General features: G+C 48.8%; 1 protein-coding gene and 1 pseudogene across 3 annotated transcripts in view; one reads left to right on the forward strand and one right to left on the reverse strand.

The window, feature by feature from the left end:
• CEMIP (cell migration inducing hyaluronidase 1) overlaps positions 1 to 15,624 on the reverse strand; it is a 165,571-nt gene extending 149,947 nt beyond the window's left edge. Inside the window, exon 1 of one of the 3 annotated variants that reach the window (XM_059059141.2) lies at positions 15,363 to 15,624. The gene's annotated coding sequence lies outside the window, so the exon portion shown is untranslated. The remainder of the gene's footprint in view (positions 1 to 15,362) is intronic. The other 2 variants (XM_067030042.1, XM_067030041.1) reach the window with 2 other exon arrangements.
• LOC131753618 (voltage-dependent anion-selective channel protein 3 pseudogene) lies at positions 90 to 977 on the forward strand (annotated as a pseudogene).
• Positions 15,625 to 16,308: the final 684 nt, after the last annotated feature.

Here is a 16,308-nt window from a genome sequence, read left to right on the forward strand (position 1 = left end):
GCGGATGGCGTTGCTCTGAAGAAGACATTCGGTGCCCTGGTGGAGCGGGCGCACCCTCCTGGCTGAGCGGACAGGTTCTCTCGTCGGAGATACGTGTAACACACCAACTTACAATGACCTAGGAAAGGCTGCCAAGGATGTCTTCAACAAAGGATATGGATTTGGCATGGTCAAAATAGATCTGAGAACCAAGTCATGTAGTGGAGTGGAATTTTCTACTTCTGGTCATGCTTACACTGATACAGGGAAAGCATCAAGCAACCTAGAGACCAAATACAAGATTTGTAACTATGGCCTGACCTTCACCCAAAAGTGGAACACAGACAATACTCTTGGGACAGAAATCTCTTTGGAGAATAAGTTGGCTGAAGGGTTGAAACTGACTCTTGATACCATATTTGTACCGAACACAGGAAAGAAGAGTGGGAAATTGAAGGCCTCCGATAAACGGGATTGTTTCAGTCTTGGCAGTAATGTTGATATAGATTTTTCTGGACCAACCATCTATGGCTGGGCTGTGTTGGCCATTGAAGGTTGGCTTGCTGGCTGTCAGATGAGTTTTGACACAGCCAATTCCAAACTGTCACAGAATAATTTCGCCCTGCGTTACAAGGCTGCAGACTTCCAGCTGCACACTCACGTGAATACTGAATTTGGAGGGTTGATCTACCAGAAGGTGAACGAGAAGAAAAACCTCGCGTGGACGGCTGGCAGTAACAACACCCGTTTCGGCATCGCCACTAAGTACAAGCTGGATTGTAGAATTTCTCTATGTGCTAAAGTGAATAATGCCAGCCTGATTGGACTGGGTTATACTCAGACCCTTCGACCAGGAGTGAAACTGACCCTGTCAGCTCTAATCGATGGAAAGAACTTCAATGCAGGAGGGCACAAGGTCGGGCTGGGATTTGAACTAGAAGCTTAATGTGGTTTTGAATAAAGCATCAGCTTTGTCCCTGGAGGTGAAGAGAAATGAACCCACTATGTTTTGGCCTTAAAATTCTTCTGTGAAATTTCAAAAGTGTGAACTTTTTATTCTTCCAAAGAATTGTAATTCTCCTCCCACTGAAGCCTAGATATCGAGTCCAGCCTAAGGGAGGTGTGCTTGAAGGCATGCCCGGAAGTTGTCATGTTCGTGCCACATTTCATTTCAGTTCCGCAGTGTTATTTTCAGTGTGTTGCTCAGTGACAGTGTAGTGGCATGTTACAAAGGAGATGACCCGACCCTCCAGTTGTCCATCACGTCCTGCATGTCCCACACCACTTTTTCATGACCTTGTAATATATTGGTCTCTGTGCGGTAGTGGAATCTTTCGTTTTGCATCAGAGTAAAATAAAATAAACCCATCACATTTGGAACATTAAAAAAAATCTACAAACAATAAATGCTGGAGAGGCTGTGGAGAAAAGGGAACACCCCTGCACTGTTGGTGGGAATGTAAACTGGTGTAGCCACTATGGAGAACAGTATGGAGGTTCCTTAAAATACTAAAAATAGAGACTTCCCTGGTGACGCAGTGGTTAAGAATCCACCTGCCAATTCAGGGCACATGGGTTCGAGCCCTGGTCCAGGAAGATCCCACATGCCACAGAGCAACTAAACCCGTGTGCCACAACTACTGAGCCCCTGTGCCACAACTACTGAAGCCTGGGCACCTCGAGCCCATGCTCCACAACAAGAGAAGCCACTGCAGCGAGAAGCCTACGCGCCACAACAAAGAGAGGCCCCCGCTCACCACAACTAGAGAAAGCCTGCGCACAGCAATGAAGACCCAATGCGGCCAAAAATTAATTAATTAATTAATTTTAAAAAAATAACTAAAAATAGAGCTACCATATGACCCAGCAATCCCGCTCCTGGGCATATATCCAGAGAAAAACATAATTCAAAAAGATACATGCACCCAATGTTCACTGCAGCACTATTTACAATAGCCAGGACATGGAAGCAACCTAAATGTCCATCAACAGAGGAATGGATAAAGAAGATGTGGCACATATATACAATGGAATATTACTCGGCCATTAAAAGAATGAAATAATGCCATTTGCAGCAACACGGAAATGGACCTAGAGATTATCATACTAAGTGAAGTAAGTCAGAAAGAAAAAGACAAATACCATATATCACTTATATGTGGAATCTAAAATACAACACAAGTGAACATATCTACAAAACAGAAACAGACTCAAAGACATAGAGAACAGACTAGTGGTTGCCAAGAGGGAGGAGGGGAGGGGAGGGAAGTACTGGGAGCTTGGGATTAGCAGATGCAAACTATTATATATAGAATGGATAAACAACAAGGTCCTGTATAGCACAGGGAACTATATTCAACATGCTGTGATAAACCATAATGAAAAAAATATGAAAAAGAATATATGTGTATGTGTAACCATCACTTTGCTGTACAGCAGAAATTAACACAACATTGTAAACAACTAGAGTTCAATAAAATTTTTAAAAATTAAAAAAATTATTTAAATATCATTCATTCACTTATGGTTACCAAAGGGGAAAGAGGCGGGAGGGATAAATTAGGAGTTTGGGATTAACAGATATACACTACTATATATAAAATAAACAACAAGGACCTACTACATACCACAGGGAACTACATTCAATATCTTATAATAACCTATAATGGAAAAGAATCTGAAAAAGAATATAAATATAACTGACACTTTGCTGTACACCTGAAATTAACACAACATTGTAAATCAACTATACATCAATAAAAATTTTTTAAATTTACTTAAAATGTCATTCGTTCATACATGTGTGTTAAGCACCAGCTCAGTTCTGGAGAGGCAGTGGTGAGCCAGGAGGACCCAGTCCCCTGCTCCCGCAGATACTGAACTTGGCACACAATCTTTTCCTCTGCATTCGACCTCTGGAGCGCATGCCTGGGCCGTTCAGATGGTGGCTGCAGGACTGGATACTTCCCCGAGTTTACTGAAGTCCGAACGTTTGAAAATGCCCCCAGAAGTTACAGCCCTCTCCACTTAAAACGTCTACTAATTCAATCAAGTCTGTCGACAAATGGAAGAGAAATGCCATTCTATATACCTCGTATGTACCAGGTCACACCTCTAAGAAGTTTTCCATCTATTATTTCACTATTATTTGCCATGGATTATTCTCAGAATAATACACAATCATCCCGTTTTAGCGGGTGAATAAACAACGAAGGCACCAAGAGGTGAAGTAACTTGTCCAAGGTCACAGAGCTCATCAGTGGCAGAGGCAGATTTGCAGTTAGGTCTGCGAGGCTCCAAAGCTCATGCCCCTTTTCAGCTCATGACACCATCTCTAACATCCTATAAGGAAAGTATAAGCTAAAGAGCTTGAAAACATGATGAGGAAGGAATATAAAAAAGTTAATTCTGTAGGCAGCAAAATCTAAAGGAGTCTTTCCTGAAATACTACCTTCATATTTCTCTCCGTTCATCTGATTAGAACCATCCTGGAGATATTGATGATCTGAATCTAAACTAATACGTTTCTGTCAGAGGGCAGAGCCCCAGACCTCGTGACCTCTCTCTCCTCTGGTCATTTGATGGGCCCTCTTAGATTTGCTGTAGGACGAAATACAGTCCTGGGTACAGGGGCAACACTAAGAGAATATCTGTGGATGGGTTTAGTTCACTGAAATCACCTGAATGTCTAATTGCAGCTACAGGGCAGGGAAGAGATGAAGGCTGGAAGGTCACCCTGGCACCTCTGCAGGCCAGACAGCGTTCAGAGTATCTGTTTCATCCAGTTTAAGCTGGACTATTTGAACTGGACTAACATCTTTCACAGTGACTGCTCTCTCCTTCCTCAAGGCGAGCCTCCCGTGAAAATTCTGTCCCTTTCGCCCACATTCTTTCCACCACTTCTGCTGCAGGTCAGTCAAACAAAGCAGTTAGGAATTTGCCCAAGAATTTGTGAAGAATTATGAAGGTGCTTACAAAAAAATCAGCACAAAGGCCACAGGGTGAAGACTAGAACACTCTGACCCCACAGTGAGAGTGGATACAGAAAGCAGGGATGCATCAGTCTGGAGGGATAATCCCGAAGACTCGTGAGTCTCAGAACATTTTTCTCAAAGGCTTGGAGCTCTACCTGCAGAAGGACCAGACCTCACGTTGGCAGGGTCTCGGGCCACGAGATCCCTGAAATATTTCCAATTTAATGTTCTCCCTCTTGCCCTCTTGTCCGGGCACCAATAATTCACTGTAGGCATGCAGTTTTCCTTATTGCCTTTGCTGGGCCCTAGGAGCTACATTCTCAAGTGAGAACCGGGATTCTGGAATGGACTTCCTGCCAAGACCACCCTTAGGACTGAGGAACCCAAGCCCAACCCAAGCCACCTGCCACCAGGGACAGTGGTCTAATGTCCAACTACTGATGACACCCCTCCCCTCATCAAAGCCACTTACATGAAAGGCCAAACGTCCTGACTCAGCTTTTAAGGACCATCACCACCTGTCCCCACTTTTACAGTCTTATTTCTAGGGAACTCCTAGACCTTCCCCCAAATATCTGCTTTCTAGATTCCCTAGATTTAATTCAGGCTATTCCTGCCTTCTGAACCCTCCCTTCTCCGGCCAGCAAACTGGACACTCCTTCAAGGCCCCATCAGAACTTCCCTGGCTGTCCAGTGGTTAAGACTGCACTTCCACCGCAGGGGGAGCGGGTTCGACCCCTGGTTGGGGAGCTAGGATCCTGCATGCTGCACGTTGTGGCCAAAAATAAAAGAAAAAAAAATTTTTAAAGAAAAAAAAATTTTTAATTAAAAAAAAAGGCCCAGGGCTTCCCTAGTGGCGCAGTGGTTGAGAGTCCGCCTGCCGATGCAGGGGACATGGGTTCGTGCCCCGGTCCGGGAAGATCCCACATGCCGCGGAGCAGCTGGGCCCGTGAGCCATGGCCGCTGGGCCTGCGTGTCCGGAGCCTGTGCCCCGCAACGGGAGAGGCCACAACAGTGAGAGGCCCACGTACTGCCAAAAAAAATTAATTAATTAATTAATTAATGAAAATAAAATAAAATAAAAAATTTTTTAAAAGGCCCAATCAACCCAGCAGTTATTTCTCATCAATCTGTAGTGCTTCCACATTGTCCACACCTGCCTTACAGCACAGACTGTAGGTACCTGAACGCCTGTCTGTCCATCTCCTCAACTGGGAGCTTCTCCATGGCAGGGAGATGCCACGGGGTCATTTCTGAATCCCAGGTGTCCAGAAAGAATTGGTGAATCAGCAAGTGTGCTTGGGTTGCCATTATTCTCAAACTGCTTTATTATGAATTATGATATTCCCCTAAACGTGCTTTCTCCAAGTTTAAGAATCAGGCAACATCAGTCATTAATCAGAGCATGGGTTTTTGGACTCACGCAGACCTGTGTCAACTCCATGACATCCAGGCAAGTGACCTCAGGTGCATCTCACAGCGTCTCCTCCACCTGATGCCTTGACTTGCCTCAGAGTTGTCAGGAGGATAAACTGAGGTGATGTATGTAAAGTTCTCTGCACGGTGCCTGAACTTAGTAAGCGCTCAAGAAGCACTGGATATGAATAAACCTGATGGGAAGGACCACAGGGCCACCAGAGTACAGACCTCCGAGAAGGTGATTGGCGGGCTCAGGGTTCATTCAATTCCCAGAGCAGAATACACAAGACTCAGCATCGACTCTATTCCACCGAGAAAAGCATATGCTTGGGGGGGTGGGGGGCGCGGAGGGGTGCAGGGGATGCGGGTTGGGACTCAGAGTCAGGACTCATGCATTTGTACATTTAATTCACATTTGAGTACCTACTATGCGCTAGTCCTTGGGAATAGAACAGAACATAAAAGAGTCTCTGCCTCTGAGCCCTGAATGAAGAAATGACTGTCTTATCCTGGGAGCGGCTGAGATGGGAGCCAGCCCCGTGCTCCCCACTGAGGGGAAACCCTCGCCTTGCCCCACGTTTCCCAGAAAGTCCACCAAAGGGCCCTGTGTGAAGCGGACGTTCCCCATTCAAAGTGCGACTCTACCCCTCTCTGTTCCCCTTGACCTTGGAGAGGTGACGTCCTCAAGCAACCTCAGCAGAGCAGAAGCTCAAGTTCATGCCTATTAAGCAAGATTCAATAGAAGCATCATCTTTTTTCCATGTTAAAAATAGCTTCTTGTTTAAAGTAACTGTATGTGGGGAATGTTTAAAGTAAAAATGAACTTCACTACCTGGTCATTCTCAGAAAATCCTGGGATATGTTTATATGTTACCATTTGTAACAACATTGCCCAACGATTTTAAAACTGAAAACAGATTTCAGCTCAGCCACCTGGAAAGCTCAAGTGTATGCACAGCCCACAGTTAGGTGGCCAAAGGAAACTCCCAGCTTCTTCAAAGCTGTGAACCAAATCGACACCACCGAGATTGCTGTGCCTTTTTATTTTTACAAAATCACTTAAATGAGAAGAAATCCTTGCATGTGAAAGTTCCGAAGCCCAAATCCCACAACTGCTTACTCTTTTGTTACCAGGAACTGAATTAAGAGATCTGGTAAACTCAGTGTCTTCTTAAGAAGTCACAGACATAGTGACACATCCGCCCAGCATTAACTGGCAAAACATTCTACAACGGGACACCACAATTCCTTCCTTCTCCAAAAAGGAAGTTAAGGAACGGAGAAGGGAAAATATCAGCTTCAGATCACATGGACGTCTAAAGAGGACCCACATATGTCTCTTCTCCACTTTCCCTAAGACTTCTACAGTTCAGATCAACAGGTAGGTTGAGAGCTGGAGGTACCTTTAGTATCCCCAAAGCTTGTTTGTCTCTGGCACTGATATCTGCATCAGAAAATATCAGAACAGAGCCAGCACTGACGGTAAGGACTTTGACCTCCCAACAGGAATGAGCCCTAGAGGGGGTCGGTCGGGAGAAGGGTGAGAACTCAGTCATCACTATAGCTAATATTGTAATGCAATATTTAACAAACTGAAATTAATGCAAAAAAATCTATCGCGAATCAAATATCAAAGTGTTAAATAAAGACAGAACCAGTATTACTGATTTTTCTTTTTACCTCTAGTACCTACATTTGCTTGCGTCTCATAAAAGGCTATAGAATCGACCAGCCACAAGGCCGGGGCTCAGCTGTGAGCGCCCATTGGGTAGAGCCTGGGGACAGCTGTGGGAAAGAGAGAGAAAGGGCCCAAGCACACTCATGGCTTAGCAATGTTGGGCAAATAACAACCTTTTGCTGAGTAACATGGAAATAGATCTGAAACATATGGATTAAATTCCTCCCAAAATAAACACAATTTTTCGAGGAAAGGAAAAGTACTTAGCCACTATGTTTGAGGTTTTCCTGAACCCAAGCCTTTGGAAAATTAGCATACGAGTGAATTACTCAGGGGCTGTAACACAGTCAGCTTTGAAACAGGCTCGTCATAAACCACCAGTTTGTTTTTCAAACGAAAAAAGTTTAACAGTTTGCCTAAATCTGCTCCCCAGCTCAATCCTTTTGAGGTTCATTGTTGTTGTTCTTTACAGGAAGGAGAACAGTTTGGCATGCCCGCTGTCCCCTGGGAGGCTCTGGAGACCCAGCAATTTGGGGGACTCGAGGAGACCAAGCTGGGAATAACGGCCCGCACCGCTCAGCAAGGACAAGAGCCCTGGAAAGAAGGCGGGTGAGTGACGCATTGGACTAAGAGGTAGACAGACACCCAAGATGTCATCCTGTACCAGCTCTGTACCCTTGGGCATCAGTGTCCTCATTGCCCACATGCAGGCACCACTGCCCCCTCAGGGGAGTGGAGGGAAGGAGGGCATGCAGTGTGGTGAGAGCCGGGCAGCAGCCTCTGCATCCAAGTGGACAGCTCAGGCTCATCACTGGCCACCCCTTAGACAGTCCTGTGGGACCTAGGGAACCAGTGTCTTTGGTCATCCGTCCCAGCCTAAGTCCCATCTTAGGAAGCAAGGGGAAGCTGAATCCCCACGGTTTGGGAGTCAAGTCCATAGGTCCGGGTGTTCCAGTTTCCAAGGCAATGGGGGCTGATACCAAGACCTCTGGACACGAGGCCATCTGGATACAGACGCTGCTGATCACCAGCTCTCCGGCCTTCCCTGACACTGCCCAGTTCCACGCCTTTTTGGTCTGGCAGCAGAACAAGCCCCAGACGACTACAGATGCCCGTCCTGGAGGGAACCCTCGTTTGCCCCTTCCCTCCATCAGGGCTCCTCACATACCCAGTGGAGCTCTCCAGACGGAACATGCCTCACTTTCATCACCTTAACTCAGTCATATGATGATGTTTTTGGAGCTGGCTCTGTGAACAGAGGGAGCTCTTCAGATCCCTTTCTAAGGACTGGGAGCACCCGTCAGTGAGGGGTGGGGCTTTCTCTGGGCGTTGTCCCATTTAGAGTATCCATTTTCTCCTTTAAGAGAGCTTTGTAAGATGCCCACAGGAGCTCCAGCTCAAACTGAAACCTTCCGCCTCACCCTGGGCCAGGGGAACTTTTCCATTCTTATATTTCTGGCTTACAGTCTCTTTTCAAAACTCACTCTTGGCTACATCGATGAAAAGGGATGCAAGATCCTGGGTAAAATTTGTTGAGTCTTATACTCTAGAAATATGCTGTTTTTTTCTTGCCAGCTTTTATAGCATCTGAAAAACCTTGTAAGATTAGAAAAGATTGAGTAACAAAGTTGATAATAAAAAGCCCATTTCTGCAAGAAGCTCACAGCTCCACTTTCCTCCTCCAGTGGTCCTCTACGGCTGGAGTTTTTTGAAACAGCACCTGCCACGTTTCCTTCCCCACCCATACGCCACATACCCCACGTTTATTAGAGTGTCACACGGGATAATTCTGGTTTCTTTTCATTGAAAATTGTTGACACAACAACCAGCAAGATATCTAGAATGTGAAGAAGACATAGCAAGACAAACCACGGTAAGACTAAGATAACACTCTTAATGTGACTGCCAAAAGCAAAAGGAAATGCTCCAGGACAGAGGTTTCCAAACTGTGTTCCTTGGAACCCATAGAGCTCCATGGAATCCCTTGGGGACCTCAAGACAAAAACCAAACCCCTACTCCCAGCCGCAGCCACATTTCCTCTGGTTTGTACATTAGGATTTAGTAAGATTTTATGGAAAAAATATAGTTAAAGTCATTTTAAACCACTGGCCCAAGAAACAAAAGGCCCCAGAGACGTATAGCTGCCCGAAGGACTCTCTCTCTTTGGTCAGGCGTGGCCCAAGGTCTGGGCAGTTCAGGTACAGAGCTTTGTGCGGCTAAAGGGTTGCAAAAGGTGAAAGGTTTAAGCCTGTCTATGCTTCTGGATCTTTCCCCATGGTCCCCTCTCTGTGTAGAATGCCTTCTGAACTCCACTCCCCACATTGGTTTCACCAGAAAAATCCCTGTGAACTCCTGCTAATCCTTCTACACGCACCTCTTCTCATGCCCCTTCTCAGGGAAGCTTCCTGGGATGTCCCCTGGCTTTGCCTTCCCCCGGCAGGCCCCCTGCCCACCGCACCTCCTGACCCATCTGTCCTAGCCTCGGTCACACTGCATGGCAACTGCTGATGTTGATGTCTGCTCGCCCCACGGGATTGTTAGCTCTGGAGGACAGAGACCATTTATGCAGCTCTGTCTCCCCAGTGGCTAACACAGGGCCTGCCCTGTAGAAGATGCTCAAAACCTTGTACTCGGTTTCTTCCCTGCTTCCAGATGCGGCAGTGGGTGACTGAATGCAACTGCACCCTTGAATCTTGGGCTGCAGGGGGCATCTCTGATTACCAGCTCATCCCCACAGGAAGGCTACAGGAAGGGCAGCTGAGGAAGATAATTGAGCCTTGAATTTCATTTTCAGGTTCAAAAAAAAAAAAAAAGAAATTGTGATTTTTAGAGTCAAGTAAAGTTGTTTAAATGTAAACAGGCATTCTCAGTGTCTGCAACCAGAGTGAGATGAAATTCCCCAAGTGATCTCTTAATACCACCAAAATTACATTCAAATGCCTCTGCCAGGCAAAGATAAATTGCCATTTGCACAATGGTCTTGCACTTAAAAGTAACTCGGTCCAGAGAGCTTTGGAAAATTTATTATGACCAGGAAAAGGGGAAACTCAAAGGGGTTCAAGATATTTAGTCTACTGATAAGACAGCTTAGGAGTGACAATAATTATCTCCAAGAATTCGAAAGGTCATTAGAAGGTCATTAGGAGGACACAGGCCAGCTGGGCCCCATGTACTCGGACATCAGAAATGGACTTAAATTACACCAAAAAGAGTTGAGTTAGCATCACAGAAGGTCAGCAGCGATGTAAGCCCTGGCGACCCAAAGGGAGCTCCATGGACCAGCAGCCTCACCTGGGAGCTTGTGAGAAATGCAGATGCTCAGGCTCCAGCCCAGATCTACCCGATCAGAACTTGCATTTTAACAAGCACCCCTGTGATCTGTTTGCCTATGAAAGTCTGAAAAGTCCTGCCCACTGTACTTTCCTCAGTCCCATGGGCTGGGTCCATGCCATATAGCCATAAAGTCTCAGGCCAACAGCATGAACTCCTGACCCCAGAAAAGGCCAAAGAGTGCAGCAGCTTCCTGGGAAAGTCTGCAGCCCTCCTGCCCCCTCCTCCAGTGATGTCTAGAAACAGGAGAGGCAAAAGTCTGGCACAGATACTTTACATGCCGGAAGGACCAGTTTCTAGACGTGCCTTCCCTGTAACACAAAATGCCTCGTGGCTAAGCTCTTTTATGGACAGCTGAGGGAAAGAAACACACAGGGTTTTCAAAAGCAGTTGTCTGGTCAAAGCACTTTAAACCCGAGTTCGATCTATCATGTGGCTGTCCTTGCAGAAGATTCAAAGATAATGCCTCAGCAATATCCCCATGCAAGGAGCCAGGCTGTCCAGAGATAGAGAGAGGAAACCTGTTCTGGGTAAGCGCCAGTGGGGGAGGCCGGCTGCCTGTGCGCCCCACTCACCCTCCCCCTACCGAAGGCTCCCACACCTGCGGCGGGTGGGAAGTGAAGGATGGATTCGGATGCCTGGAACCAAGCTGAGCCTAGAGAGGGGCCCTGGAAAATAACAGGGGCAGGGGAGAGCAGCAGCTCCTCTCCCTCCGGGTGGGGAAGTGTGTTTCCTGGCACCGAGGGAACTAAGCAGAAAGCAAATGTATATTTGATGACATTTCTCTGCGTGCAGCCTCTCTTCTGATGAGCCAGGTTTGAACGAAGCCTCGCACCAAAGCAGACAGAGGAAAAAGAAGGATAGGGAACCTACCAGAGAGACTAGGATGGCCCCTGGAAGTGCAGATAATGAGAGTCACTATGATAGGCACCAGAGTCCTATCCAATTTAACGAAATATCCACATGCCAGGCTTTTGGGAAAGGAGGCTCAGGGCCCAGCTGGCGAAACAGTAAAAGGGGAGAAGTCTCCCTCCACCCCCATTACCATCCTAACCTCCTACTAACCTAACCAGATACGAGAGTAAGAATGCGATCCTTTCCTGTTCCCTACTCAGAGGAAACTGAGTTGCCTCCACGTAATGATAAAAGCCAAGCAAAAGGAGACGACTGATGCCTTCCTGGGATGAGATGATCCACTTGGGTATCTGCCGTCGTGTGGAATGAGAGCTGTAGCCTAGATTGTTCATGGATATAGGCTCTTGTGAAGGCAACCCATAAACACCACTTTGTTCCTTTTAGGAACCCAACACACATGCTTGTACTTCTCTTTTGATTTATAACTACAAGTGCGAAATGTTTTTATCCTGTCAGATTGTGCTCCTCTGTCAATACCGCAGAAGGTACTAGAAGGGGGTCGCTTAAGCGGCGGGCTTCAAAGGAGGCTGAGAGTAACTGAATTCACCCCTCTCATCCTGCCGGCCTTCCGCACTGAATGTCACTCTTGCCATTTGATCCGTCCGCCCCAGCCACACAGACACTGCTGCAGCAGGCAGAATGCCCCAGGATCTGTGAAGAGCCCCTTTCTGATTCTCACGCCAGCCCCTCCCCTTTGGCCCCTAGATTCCAAAAGTGTTCTGTAGTTCAACAGTTTCCCTACCAGAAAGTCTTGTGTGCTGGAAACCGGAACCGCATGGGAGTCCAGAGAAGAGAACCAGGACTTAAACGTCAGCCAGGGCCCACGTCCTGCTCCATTCACATTACCCGGCAGACAGAAGTCACAGAGAGATTCCCAGCATCTGTGGACTGCATCCTTCAGTTCCACTCCTTTCAGACGGAGGGAGCTAAGATGACTTCTGATCTACTGAGGAAAAAAAAAAATATGGAAAATTTAAGAGCCCCAGAATGTGAAACTGGCAGAAACACACACACAGAGACACGCACACATACACACATACATTTTGTGGGAAAAAAAAAAAATCTAACTGTAAGATTGGACCCACTACAACTCCATTATCCAAACTTCTGTGGTGTGTCACATATTAGGGATTTCTACCAGACAGACCCCCGAAGGTGGAGCTGGAGGAAATTTTCAAATCTATCTGAGAACAAATAAGTGGAAATGCACCAGGCAGAGCCAGTGCGTGTCTTGGTCAGGGTCTCACAGCCAAGCAAGGCTCAAGCACAGGGGAATGTGCTTCCTGCCTGGTAATGACCTCGCAGGGGTTTCCTAGACCAGGTGCTGCCCTAGTGCAGCAACCCCTCACTTCATCCTGCAGGAATCCAGAAATGGGGCTGTGGAGGCCAATCTCCATCAATACCCAAAGGAACTTCACCTTCAAGAGGACAAAGAGGCCCCTTGGAAGATCCTGCATTCTTTTGAGAGAAGAATCAGGAAGAATTGATCATTTCAACCAGAGGGCTGTGATAAGATTTTGAAAATTCCTTACTTTATCTTTTCTCCAAGTGGTACAGGTGGGAAAAACAGGCAACTGATTTGTTTCATGCAAAAATTCTTCCAGTTTTCTTTGGTGAACGAGTTTTGTTTGTTTTGTTTGTTTCCACATTGTGATCAACTTCAGCACTTTCATCAATTCCATCAACAAGTTCTCGAACATGAATATAAAGTGGAGCTGGAGTGCCTATCAAACAATTAGTAGGTGTTAAGAAAGAGAATAGAGGGCTGGTGAACATAAGTCAAAAGCAGCGCACAACCGTCTTTAAAATATACCTATAATCGCTACCATTTTAAGAGATTTCTCTGTGCTCAGCACCAGTATAAGTGCTTTACACTGTGCTACTTAATTCTCATCAGCAACTCTGCAAGGTAGATTGTGTTGTCCCCAGTTTACGGATGGGGAAACAGACACAGAACTTAAGTGACTTTTGAAAAGTCACACATGCTGCTCCAAAAATTAATAAATAAAGATGCTTAATTGTTTTTACTCTCCATGGGCCTTCACCAGTCACAAACAGAAGCAGATCTTCTGAATTTCCTGCAATTTTAAAATGAAGGAAGATACAACTTCTGTATAGGTGAAAATGACAAAAACAAGAGCCCCAGCCAACGTCATTTCTTATCAGAGAAGGGAGATGTTTAATTTACTCAGATTAACCCCTACAGGTTCTCTCCACCCTGTTTCCAAGCAACCAACTTGAAAAACCCTCTACTGGGCTAAAGAGGAACCAATGGAAGCTTCTTTATAAGTGTTATGGACCTGGGAGGAAATGATTAGGATCGGAAAACAGCATAGTTGCTTTTGCAAATGCATCCAAACTCATTCTCTATGCACGTGTTCTGTCCGATTCTTCTCCATCTGTCACTGTAACTGTGAAACTAATATCGCCCCCCAGTACCATATTTACTAAATAATTTAATGAAACGGAACATGACCCTACATCATGCGCAGAAAACAGTTTGAGGGAGGTCCCTAATTAGGTCTGGCATTGTGTCACTGCCTCAGTCAAACGCTCAGGCGTCGCACAGTCGTAACACCTCGGAGGGCCCCGTGGGGCTGCTGAAAAGCCAAAGAAGCCCACCAGCGGCAGCATCCCGGAGGTCCTGTACAGAGCTGAGCTGCAGGCTGATCTAGCAGCCGGTCACAAACCACGCAGGCTCCCTTTATCTTCCTTTTGAGTGGCTCACGTCGCCTTGGGACCGGACACCGAGGGCTCCCGCAGACTAGTGGTCCCTCTCCTCCTGCCCTGTGCCCCTACTCTGAGTCTGGGAGGAAAGCCGCACCACTTCCCCGGGAGACCCAGGGCCACAGACCGGGAGTGGAGGAAGCGGCTGGGAGCTGTCCATGGTGGCTCCGCGCCTGGGCACGCAGAGCCGCCGGCTCCCGCCCCCGGGCGCGCCCGGGATAACGCTCCAGACCGCCGGAATGGAGAGAGAGACTCGCTCCCAGGCTGCAGCCAGGCACTGGCTCACACATCAAAAGGTTAGTTTAAAAAGGGAGTTCTCACCTGTGGGCAGCGTGGGCTGCATGAAGCAGGACTCAGGACCTCAAACCCGGCTCCTGGCGGCGCGCCGGGGACGGCAGTAGTGTTGGACCCTTGGGGAACGGCGGCCGTCTCTGAGAACGCGGACAGCGAGTCTGCGGCGGAGGACCTTGGCGCCCTGAGCTCCTTTCTCAAGAGCACATGCGTCCGGCCGGGGCTATTCCAGAATATGTCTCTGGCGCTGGTTCCCAGAGCGGCGAGCTGGAGACCTGGCCACGGCCCTGGCCTGCGCTCCACCAGGTCCCTGACTTTCTTCCCAACCTAATATGACCTTTCTTGGAGCTGACGACCCTTGCCAGGGCCCGCCGAACCCTCTTGCAGCGATGGCAGGCTGGGGATCTCAGCCTAAACAGCAGCAGGGGCCCTCGTGTCATCTAACATTCAATCGCCTCCACCCGTCGCGTGCCGGAGCGATGCTGGGTGCCTAGCGCCGTAAGGGAGTGCGCGACCGTATAGGCAGCGGGGAGCGGAGGGGAAAACCAGAAGGAAGACCGTGCTGAAGGCCGAGCAGCAGGGCGCAGACCTGTTGCCAGATGCACGCCCACTTATGCACAGTGTGAGCCGGCTCCTTGTGGGCTGGACTCCGCGACCTGACCCTCGGAGCAGTCCCTCCTCGGCAAGACACTGTTTGGGGGCAAGCCCCCCCGAGACATTCAGAACGGGGAAACGCTAAGGAAAACCGGTATCTGCCCCCGGCTGGATGCGCTCCGGGGACACTGGAGCCCCTGACACCTGCTGCTTGCAAAGGCTCACACGATCTCAGAGAAATCCCACAGCGGACAGAGACAAGGACGTGTGCCCCTCAACAGACACGTGGACAGACAGACAGAGGCGGACCGCACAGCACTGAGTGGACAAACAGAAGCCAATGACGGGTAACGTTTTCCCTATCACTGGTGGAGGCGCCGAACCCCCAGTCTGCCCTCCCCTCTGAGGCTGGGCAGTACGCGCAGCCCTGGCGCGCCGAGCCCGGCCCTCTTACCTCCCGGTCGGTAGCCAAGACAGTGGCACGCCTCGCGGGCCAGAAGCGCAGCGGCCGAAGAGGTCGGTGGCACACTGACGGGCCCTGCGATCTCCCGGGACGTGGGCAAGCGGAGTGGTAGTGCGTCTGGGAAAGCGGGGTTCAGCCCCTGACCGCGCTCAGCTCCTTCGGCCCCGAGCGCCCCGCCGCCGACGCCCGCCGCGCCGCTTGCTCTCGCCAGGCTCAGCCGGGTTGCAACGCGCTGAGCTCGCCCGCGCTCCCCGGCCGCCGGCCAGAGCGGCGGCTTTTATAGCGAGCTGCCGCTTCAGCCGGCCGCGCCGGGCTGACTCCTCCCCGGGGCCCCTGACGCCCGCGCGCCACCGACCCGCCCCCCACTGAAGCTCCCCCCCTGCCCAAGTGGGGCGGGGGCCCCGCGCCCCGGCCGGACCCGGGCGGGCTCTGGCGGCCGCTCTGGGAGACGCAGACCCGAGCCTGCGGAACCCGGGCGCGCGGAGTCCCGCGGCAGCAGCCGGGTGAGGGCGCTGGAGCCCAGGACTCGGATGGAGCAGCCGCAGCGGGCCGCCCAGAGCCTGTTCTCCGAACCCAGAGGGCTTAGGGTCGCCGGTGCGCAGGGTTAAAACCCCACTCGCGTCCAGGGGTAGGAGAGGCTATGGAGGAGAAAGTCCCGCGTCTGGAGCAGAATCGCGGGGAGATAAGGTTCAAGATTATTAAGCCTCAAAATCTTGTTTTAGCTTAGAGTGTAATAGGGAAGAACAAATCTGACCCAATATTAGATCAGTTTCTTTTACTTTAACCTGTGTATTCTATTACTTTTGCTTCGAGTTAACATTGTTGCCTGTAACCTGAAATATACAGGATAGCCCGTGATAAACCTCTGACCTTTAAGAGTGTGACACTTTTTCATGCATAAAGAGATAGAAAGTTGCAGAACAGAGAATAACAGTTG

This window comes from Kogia breviceps, chromosome 3 (genome assembly GCF_026419965.1).
Source record: "Kogia breviceps isolate mKogBre1 chromosome 3, mKogBre1 haplotype 1, whole genome shotgun sequence".
Classification (NCBI taxonomy): domain Eukaryota; kingdom Metazoa; phylum Chordata; class Mammalia; order Artiodactyla; family Physeteridae; genus Kogia; species Kogia breviceps.